This window comes from Vulpes lagopus, chromosome 6 (genome assembly GCF_018345385.1).
Source record: "Vulpes lagopus strain Blue_001 chromosome 6, ASM1834538v1, whole genome shotgun sequence".
Taxonomy (NCBI): domain Eukaryota; kingdom Metazoa; phylum Chordata; class Mammalia; order Carnivora; family Canidae; genus Vulpes; species Vulpes lagopus.
The window spans coordinates 71,750,698-71,761,204 of record NC_054829.1 but is presented as its reverse complement, the minus strand read 5'-3'; positions in this window follow the sequence as shown (position 1 = coordinate 71,761,204).

The window sequence follows — 10,507 nt, the reverse complement described above, 5'->3', positions numbered from 1 at the left end:
ATATTGTTATCGACCATCTTTATCTAAAATCAATAAACTACCACGTTGTTGCAGCCTGAGGTCTGATTCGGGCTCTGCTGCCGCGTGTTAGGCTGTGGGGCCTTAGGCAGTTGATGCAACCTCTCTGGGCCTCCGCCCCTGGTCTGTTGATGAGGAAGTACTGTGTGAAGACGGAGGCGGCCAATACCCGCCCACGGCTCAGCCACGATGGTGTAGGTCTCATTTCACGAAAATCAGTTCTGTTCACGGTTTTGAGCATGTCTGTATCCTGTGTCGTCAAAGCCAGGTTGGAGGTGGGGACACTGATGCTCAGAGTGGGAAACTGGCTGCCCAGGGTCGCTCAGCAAGTCAGTGGCAGCTCCAGCGTAACCTCCATGTCTGACTGACCCGGAGGCAGGTGCTCTCCCCACCTCTTCACCCCACCACGGAGGGGGGGTTGGATCCTCCCAACCCGGTGCATTCCTTGGCCTATCCTCACCCTGCAGGCCTTACCTGGCAGAGGCCCTAATGTGCCCAGTGTTGCCCAGACACTTCCCAGCTGGGATGGGAGGCTAAAGAGCCACCCTGTGAATTAACGCAGAGGACGATCAAGGCCCAGAGACAGACCAGGAGGAATATGTATGTTTTTAATGAAAACATGAAATGAAAACATGTTTTAAAATGTTTTAAATGTTTAAAACATGTTTTAAAACATTAAAACATGTTTTAATGAAAACATCCAGAATCAAGAAGAGGTGAATCTTGGAAAGCACTGAATTCCATGTGGCTCAGGATCAAGGACCATAGAGAGATTTGGACACCGTCAGACCCCCCTGCCCCCCCACTCCCCAAGGAGCCAGCAGGGCCAGCCTCTCGGCCCGGGTCAAGGACACTGAGCAAGCCTGGCTGATCCGGAACCCTGGCCAGGAAGGGGCTGGTTAGGAGGCAGGGAGGAGGGGTGAGGAGGAAAGATGAAGTCAGTGAAGTCAGTGAGCTGTGCGACATGAAGGCAGACAGCGCTGTGAGGAAAGGAGCTTAGTCCTTCGGGGAGCACAGGGAAATGATACCGGAAACCCCTCCTCAGAATGACCCGGGAGGAGGCCACTGGGGTATTTCCAAGTGAGCGTCATCGGGGACTGGCCAGCAGAGAGCAAGGCCGTGGGACGTGAGCAGCGAAGCCTCTGCACTCTGTTCGAGGCTTTGGGCGCTTGAGGGCAGGTGCTGGCACGGGGAGGGGGGCAGAGCCACGGCAGAACTCGAGCTGCGCCTCAGCTGGAGGAGCCACCGGGGGAAGCAGGCAGCGCCTCTGGCCTCCCCGAGCCTGCCACGCCCGGTGGGCACAGGCGGGGCCTCATCCGGTGCCTGCCTCAGATCAGCACCCTGGGGAGCCGTATGTGTGTGGAGCTGTCTTAGGTCCTGGGTGACCAGCTCTGCAGGCCGCCCTGCTGCCCCTCCCTGGAGCGCCCAGTGGAGTCTCATTCTCTGGGCTGGCGCCTGGAGTTGCCTGCATGTGCCAGCTGCGGTGACAGTGTCTGTCCCCAGCCCCCGCTCGGGCTAGCACACAGCCGCCTTCTCAGCCAGCACCACCACTCATCAGTGGGCAGAGAGAGTGCTCTTAAAAAAAGTTGTGGTAAAACATACATAAAACATACATCAATTTACCATTTTAAGCATTTTTAAGTGTCCAGTTCAGAGGCCTTAAGTACATTGTTGTGTGATGATCACCACCATCCATTCCCAGGACCTTTCCATCATCCCTAGCAGAAACGCTGGTCCCATCAAGCAGTGACTCCCCACACACCCCTCCCCACTGCTCCTGGAAACACCCATTCTGTTTTCTGTTTCTACGAATTTGACTAAAGAGAGGGGTTTACCAAAAACCATTTCAATGTGGTTTTCACCATCCAAATCTGCCCCCACCCCCAGGTTGGCCCTTGGGCTCTGGAGTCAGGGGTGGAATCAAATTCGGCTGCTGGTCCCATACCTACCACCCATCTCTTCGTTCCTTTGGCATTCACCAGAGCTGTGGAAAGGTTCGGTTAGAATCAGAGAACCAGCTCTGGCTCTTACAACTTGCTGTGTGGGGAAGTCCCTTGCCATCTCTGCACCCCAGGAATGGGACTAGATTCTTGGCCACGCCAGTGTCATCCACTGCGTTTCTTACAGACTGGGAAATTTATTATCCTCAGGCACTTATTCAGACAACTACCCATTAACCATGAGATTTCCACCCTCGTGATGAAACCCTGAAGTGCTGGCATCTTTTGTAAAGCCTATAGTTCGGATGAGTTTGGTTGTTAAGTTTTTAAAAAGATTTTATTTATTTATTTAGAGCATGAGTCGGGGAGGAGCAGAGGGAAACAGAGAATCCCAAGCAGACTCCATGCTGAGTGCAGAGCCTGATGTAGGGGCTCCATCTCACAACCCCGAGATCATGATCTGAGCTGAAATCCAGAGTTGGACACTCATGGACTAAGTCACCAGACACCCCAGTTTGAACGAATTTGAACAGTGTAGTCTGGGATATGGAAACGAATAGTGCCTGGCATTGACCAGTCCCTTTCTTTTGACATAGTAACAAGAGGGTCTGCAAACACACCTGCCCTTTGACCTGGCCACGCTCATTCTGGGGTTGCTGTTTGCTGTCAGAACTGCTCACTGCCCTCACGGGACATTTTCTTGTTCAGCTGGGCTTTGCTGCAGTAAACAGAGTGTTAAATGGATTACACAACCTTTGGAGGACTGAGGTTCAGGTAGAGCATCAACTTTTGTCAGCCGTTTCCAGGAACCGCTGGCAAAGCCACACCACAGACCTGAGCTCCCACTGGTGCTGCAGCCCCTGCCAGAATCAGGACACTGCCTGCCACGTAGGGGCACTGTCACCAGAGCTACCCACCCTGCTGTGTCCACACTGGCATCATAATTGCTCTGCACCTTCTCTTTCTCTCCACACATGATTCCAACTCCAGTTCCTGTGCAAATACCTCTAATTGGTGGAACTGGAATCACTTCCAGGTCCTTAGGTGCAAGAAGTCTGGGAAACGTAGTTTTTAGTTTTCCAGCTTCTGTCTACCAGAAAGCAGGTCAGAATGGATGCTGAGCAATCTTCCCCGAGGTGCCCTCAAGAGGCTGACTCCCTGACTGTGCTCTGCCCCTCACTTCCTCCTCTTAGCTACAGCTCCTATCACCCACTCAGCACAACGCTTCACCTGACATACAAAACCAAGACACCATACAGACATATCTTGTTTAATTGTGCTTTGCTTTATTGTACTTCTGCAGATACTGCATGTTTTACAAAGTGAAGTTTTGTGGTAACCCTACAACATCAAGCAAGTCTACTGGCACAATTTTTTCCTAAAACACTTGCTCACTTCATGTCTCTGAGTCACATTTTGGTAATTCTTGCAATATTTCAAGTTTTTCCATTATGACTCTATTTGTTGTGGTCAGTGATCTTTGATGTTACTATAGTGATTGTTTTGGGGTACCACAACCCACACCCACATAAGATGGCAAACAATACATAAATGCTGCATGTGTTCTGATTGCTCCACTGACTGGTGGCTCCCCATCTCTCCCCCTCTCCTCAGGCACGCTTATTCCTTGAGACACACAGCAACATAGAACCTAACTGCTAACCACAAGCCAATTTCTAACCATACAATTGGCCTCTAAGTGTTCAAATGAAAGGAAGAGCTGCACATCACTCACTTTATTATTATTTTTTTTTATGATAGAGAGAGAGAGAGAGAAAGAGAGGCAGAGACACAGGCAGAGAGAGAAGCAGGCTCCATGCACCGGGAGCCGACGTGGGATTCGATCCCGGGTCTCCAGGATCGCGCCCTGGGCCAAAGGCAGGCGCCAAACCGATGCGCCACCCAGGGATCCCCACATCACTCACTTTAAATCAAAAGCTAGAAATGATTAAGCTCAGGGAGGAAGTCATGTCAAAAGCTGAAATAGACCAAAGCTAGGTGTCTTGTGCCAAATAGCCAAGTCGTGAATGCAAAGGAAAAGTCACTGAAGGAAATTAAAAGTGCTATTTCAGTGAACACATGAATGATGAGAGAGCAAAATCAGTCTATTGCTGATACGGAGAAAGTTTTAGTGGTCTGGATAGAAGATTGAAACAGCCACAACGTTCCATTAAGCCAAAGCCTGATCCAGAGCTAGGCCCTAACTCTGTCCAATTCTGTGAAGACTCAGGAAGGTGAGGAACCTACAGAAGGAAAGTGAAGCTAGCAGAGATTGTTTCATGAGTTTTTTTTTTTTAATTTTTATTTATTTATGATAGGAACACAGTGAGAGAGAGAGGCAGAGACACAGGCAGAGGGAGAAGCAGGCTCCATGCACCGGGAGCCCGACGTGGGATTCGATCCCAGATCTCCAGGATCGCGCCCTGGGCCAAAGGCAGGCGCCAAACCGCTGCCCACCCAGGGATCCCTGTTTCATGAGTTTTAAGGAAAGAAGCCATTTCTGTAACATAAAAGTACACGGTGAAGCAGCAAGTGCTATTGTAGAAGCTGTAGCAAGTTATCCAGAAGATTTAGCTATAATTATTAATGAACGTGGCTACACTAAACCACCTTCTTTCTTTCTTTTCTTCTTCTTCTTCTTCTTTCTTTTATTTATTTATTTTTCTTTCTTTTAAAGAAAGAAAAAAATCTTTTAAAGATTTTATTTATTCATGAGAGACACACAGAGAGAGTCAGAGACACAGGCCGAGGGAGAAGCAGGCTCTATGCAGGGAGCCTCATGTGGGACTCGATCCCAGGACCATGGGATCACGCCCTGAGCTAAAGGCAGATGCTCAACCACTGAGCCACCCAGGGGTCCCTAACCTACAGATTTTCAATGTAGATGAAACAGCCTTTATTGAAAGAAGATGCCACCTAGGACTTTCATAGCTAGGTAAGAGAAGTCAGTTGCTGGCTTCAAAGCTTCAAAGGCAGGGTGACTCTTGTTAGGGGCTAATGCAATGGATGACTTTAAATTAAAGTCAATGCTTACTTATCATTCCAAAGATCCTAAGGTCCTTAAAAATCATGCTAAATCTACTCTGCCTATGCTATATAAATGGAACAGCAAAGTCTGGGAGACAGCACATCTGTTTACAACATGGTTTTATTGAATATTTTAAGCTTATTGTTGATATTTACTACTCAGGAAAAAAAGATTCTTTTCAAGATACTGTCACTCATTGACAATGCACCTGGTCACCCACAGCTCCAATGGAGGTGTGTGATGAGATGAATGTTGTTTTCATACCTGTTAACATAACATCCATTCTATAGCCAATGGATCAGGGAGTAATTTTGACTTTCAAGTCTTATTATTTAAGAAATATATGACATTAGGCTACAGCTGCTGTAGTGATTCCTCTGAAAGATCTGGGTAAAGTAAACTGAAAACCTTCTGGAAAGGAGTCACCATTTGAGATGCCATTAAGAACATTCAAGATTCACCAGGAGAGGTCAAAATATCAACATTCACAGGAGTTTAGAAGAAGTGGATTCCAACCCTCATGGATGATTTTGAGGAGTTCAAAACCTCAGTGGGGAAGAAACTGCAGATGTGCAGGCAATAGCAAGGGAATTAGAATTAAAAGTAGAGTTTGGCTTGCTTCAATCTCATGATAAAACTTTAATGGATGAGATGTTGATTCTTATGGATATGAGCATAGAAAGTAATTTTTTAAAAGCTTATTTATTTAGTTTTTAGCAATCTCTACATCCAACATGGGGTTCCAACTCACAACACCGAGATCAAGAGATGCATGCTCCTCGACTGAGCCAGCCAGGTGCCATAAGAATGTGATTTGTTGCAATGCAATGTAATCCTGGTGAAGAGGCTGTGAAGACTGCTGAAATGACAACAAAAGATTCAGAATATTACATAACCTGAGTTGATAAAGCAGCTGCAAGGTTTGAGAGGATTGAATCCAATTTTGAAAGAAACAGCATCACATGCTACAGAGAAATCATTCGTGAAAGGAAAAGTCAATGAGACAAACTTCACTCTTATTTTAACAAATCGTCAGAGCTAGCCACCTTCAGCCCCCACAACCCTGATCAGTCAGCAGGCATCAACAACAATGCAGGACTCCCCATTACTTGCTGAAAGTTCAGATGATGGTCAGCATCTTTTAGCAGTAAAGTATTTTTAAATTAAGGTATATATATTGGTTTTTTAAAATTCTTTTTAGATATAATGCTATTGAACACTTCATATAGACTACAGTATGGTGCAAACAACTTATATGCACTGGAAAACTGAAAAACTCATTCACTCACTTTATTGCAGTGGCCTGGAACTGAACCCACAATATCTTCAAGGTATGTCTGTATATACTTAGCTATAACCAAAACACATTTCATGCATGAATCAAAATTTGACAGCGATCTGGGAAACTGTCAGGGGGAACCAGTGAGCAGTGAGTACATTGAGAGCTACCGCCCCCTTGAGCTCTAACATGATTCTAAGATGGGCTGCTAAGCCCACTTTCAGAGCATATTATACTCTTCTGATTCCCTCTTACTGCATAATTAATGAAGAGTTAACCACATCTTGGCTTTCTGTCCCAGGTCTTTGCATTTCAGTAGGGGTGAGTCACAGTAAGAACTTTTGTTTGGGGGAAAAAAAGAGTAAGAACATGACCGTACTTGTTATAACCAGAGGCAACTCCAGAATATCAAGATAAGAGTAGTTCAGGGGGCAATGACCTGATTAGAAATAGAGGCTAGGGAACTTGTCCAAAGCTGAGTATACAAAGCAAGGACATGACTTTAATGGAGGTTGTATGCATACACTTACAGCAATGAAAAATAGTGTTTCTCCAAGCTTCATCCACTTAAAGTTGCCAAAAGGTCAATTGTCTTTCTCAAACAATGAGAAGCCCAGGAAAGCCTGAAGGTAATATTTTTTTTTGGTAGGGTTGCTGATGGGGACCTGTAAAAATAGGCTGGTCCAGGGCTTAGGGCCTAAAAAGAGGAGCAGGGAGTGACCAGAGGTAGATGGCTGGCCCCCAGACTCTACCATTTCCCAGCCATGTGACCTTGAGAGAGCCACTCCATATCTCTGAGCTTTGACTTCTGTATATAAGGAGCAGTGATACTGATAATTAGCCACAGGTTTATTGTACGGATGCAATGACATAACACGTAGGAAGCCCTGTACCAGATGTGAGTGTCCCACCTACGTCCCCTCGGGCCACCGTGGAGGTTGCCTATAGACAGTTCCCCTACACACCAGAGGCTGCAAATGTTCTCTGCCTGAAGGTGTTCTCTGGCCGTGGAATTTTGCTTGGCCCTTTGGGCCATGGAAGTTTGCTTCGCCCTTTCACAGAACAGACCAGAAGTGCTGGGAAATCCATGCCTCCAAGAGAGATCCTCCATAAAGGAAAGGAATCCACAGGTAAGTACTCCAGCTTTCTGCAACCAGTGGAACAATTCTGACATGCGTTCTGCACCGTCTCCAAACAAGTCCCAGCAGGGGACTGCCTTTAGTGGTGCCTGGCTCATCACCATACCCTTCATTGGCTCTTCTCCTTTCTTTGTCTACTTCCTTGCTCCCTCTTTGTACTTCTTGGGGTCATTTCCAAATGAACTCTGTGTACCAAATCCTTGTCTTAGGGTCCGCTTTTGGGAGAACCCAAAGACAAAAATCAGACCCATGACTCCTTGAAAGGTATCAATTGATGGTGCGTAGGTTCCTCATCAGAACTACAAAACACAGAAATTATTTTAACAGCTATATTCTCAATTCTCCCAAGGATAATGCATAATTAGTACTATTCCAGGTGCATGCAAGAGACATTAATTCATTACATATTGAATGCCTTAGGACATTTGGGCTTAATTTTCTCTCTCTCTCTCTCTCTCTTTTTAAGATTTTATTTATTTATTCATGAGAGACACAGAGAGAGGCAGAGACACAGTCAGAGGGAGAAGCAGGCTCCCTGCAGGGGAGCCTGATGTGGGACTTGATCCCAGGAGTCCAGGATCACACCCTGGGCGGAAGGCAGGCGCTAAACCGCTGAGCCACCCAGGGATCCCCTGGGCTTAATTCTCTTACAGAACTCTATCTGTATGCAAGGATAATAATGGCACCTACCTCATAGGGCTGTTAATGTAAAAACGCTTAGGATAGTGCCTAATTCTTAGCAAGGTTTCTACAAAGGTTAGTGTTTGTCATCATCCCCCAGAGTTGAGTAGTACGGAATATTAATTGTCCCCCAGGATCCCCTCTTCTTTTAGTAGTCAGAACCACTCCCAATGGATGCCCAGCCTCCCTTTCAACAAAGTGTGTCCATGTGCCTAAGTTTTAGCCAATGGGTTGTGAGAAGTGATCAGGCAAGTTCTTTATCATATTCTTACAAAGAAGCTGCTTGGCCTCCATCTATCCTTTGTCCCCTTTGCCATGGTAGAGAAATATTGAAAACTTAAGTAGCTACCTTGGTAGCAAAGACAGAAATCTCATATTGAGAACGACAGAGCCACACCACTGTTTACTTCTGGGCTGTGGTGTATGGGAGAAACGAGATCCCATTTTACTCCACTGTATTTTAGGTTCCCCCTTTCCCCAGCAGCTTATCCTTACCTAAGTAATCCAGCTCAAATCCCAAAGAGGAGATCAAGGGGTGTGAGATTTTTCTATCTTTAATTCTTCTATCGTGCCTACCAGGTGCCCGGTACTAGGCCAAGAACTGACTGAGGTCACAAGATGATCAGGATGAAGACCAAACACCACAGATCTCAAAGCATAATGAGATAGAAGGATTGAAAGACAAAACATTCAACCTTCTGTGATAAGTGTTGTGGAGGCAGAGAGGAGGGAGGAATTACCTCAAACCCTAAATTACCTCAAATCCCCGTCAAGCCATCGGGGACAAAGTGGGATGGTCATTGGGAGGCATTCCAGGAAGAGGTAACAATATGTGGGAAATCATGGGCATTTGGGCTAAACAAGTTCTAGATCCAATTTTATCATTCATTTGTCATGTGTCACTTTAACATCCTGAGTCTCATTTCCCAAATCTGCAAAGTAGGATCGAAACTTCCATTTACCTTAGGCTGAGGGGTGCCATAAGAGCTCAAAAATGAACATTTTGAAGAGCTATAAAGCATAGTGCAAGTGCTAGTTACTGGCATTATCATCTTAGAAGCCTAGTTTCAGACATTTTTGCTGGTTGGTTATGCTCGGCTTCACGAGATAAACAGGAACAGGCTCCTGGAGAACTGAGGCTCTTGGAAGGGTGGCATGGGCTCTCAAATTTCTCTTGAGGGCAGCCCGGGTGGCTCAGCTGTTTAGTACCGCCTTCAGCCCAGGGCCTGATCCTGGGGACCGGGGATCGAGTCCCACGTTGGGCTCCCTGCATGGAGCCTGCTTCTCCCTCTGCCTGTGTCTCCGCCTCTCTCTCTCTCTCTCACGAATAAATAAAATCTTAAAAAAAAAAAAAATTTCCCTTGAAAGAAATCCACTCTGCTTGGGAAGTGGTTCAACCTTCTTCATGGCAGTTGGGCAATGCGTACTAACGAGTCTTAAAAATATCCATTTTTAAAGATATGAGGAATTCACCTATTATGCAAAATAATCACAGATGTCACAGAGTTTGTGTATAAGATTGTTGTTTAAAATAGCAAAACCAACCAAACAAAAAAAGCCCAGGAAATATATCTGTACATTAGTCAAACACACTGTGGCACACAATGAATGTTCGTGGACTGCTATACTCAGGACACGGGTAAGTCTGTGTGATAAGCCTTGGGAGAGGAAATGTGTTGCCGTCCTCTGCAAGCACGTTCAGGACGACCCCACATCAGAAAGGCGTGGTGCATATATTGTCAGTGCTCAGCTGAGGTCTTTCCCTGGGAACTGCCCTTTACAAAGGGAGCTGCCTCAACAAAGACCCTAGAATACTGCATATACTTTAAACGTAGCCCCACCCCTCCCCAACACACTCATCCCCCTTCCCTGCTTCATTTTTGTCCATAGCACTTGTCCCCATCTGACAACTGTGTATTTTACCTCTTTACTTCTTCATTGTCTGTCTTCACCCTTTAGAATGTAAACTCTGTAAGAATCAGATATTTGTCTGTTCACTGCTGTATCCTCCACACCTAGAATAGCTGAGTGCTGTTTTAGGGTGTTCTAAGCACACAGTAGGTGCTAAACAAATAGCGTCTGAATGAAAGAATAAATACGTGAAAAGGATCTTTCAGTGTCCTCTGAGTTCCTGCCAGGTCTTCCTTGAGGGGCAGGAGTGGGCGCAGGGTGGGGCAGGAAGCAGGGAATAGTAGCAGCAGATGTGGGGAGAGTGTCTCAGGAAGAAGGAGGCTCTGGACAACACCAGCTGATGCCAAACTGTAGCCCAGATACCAGGTTCACTATGGCACCGGGGTCAGGTGGCAGAGGGCTTCCGACCTGTCATCCAGGTTGGGAGCAGCAATGGAGTCCTGGGCAGAGGGACACAAATCCAGAAATCAGCCCGACGCACAAAACACCCAGATCTTAACGCTCAGAGAAA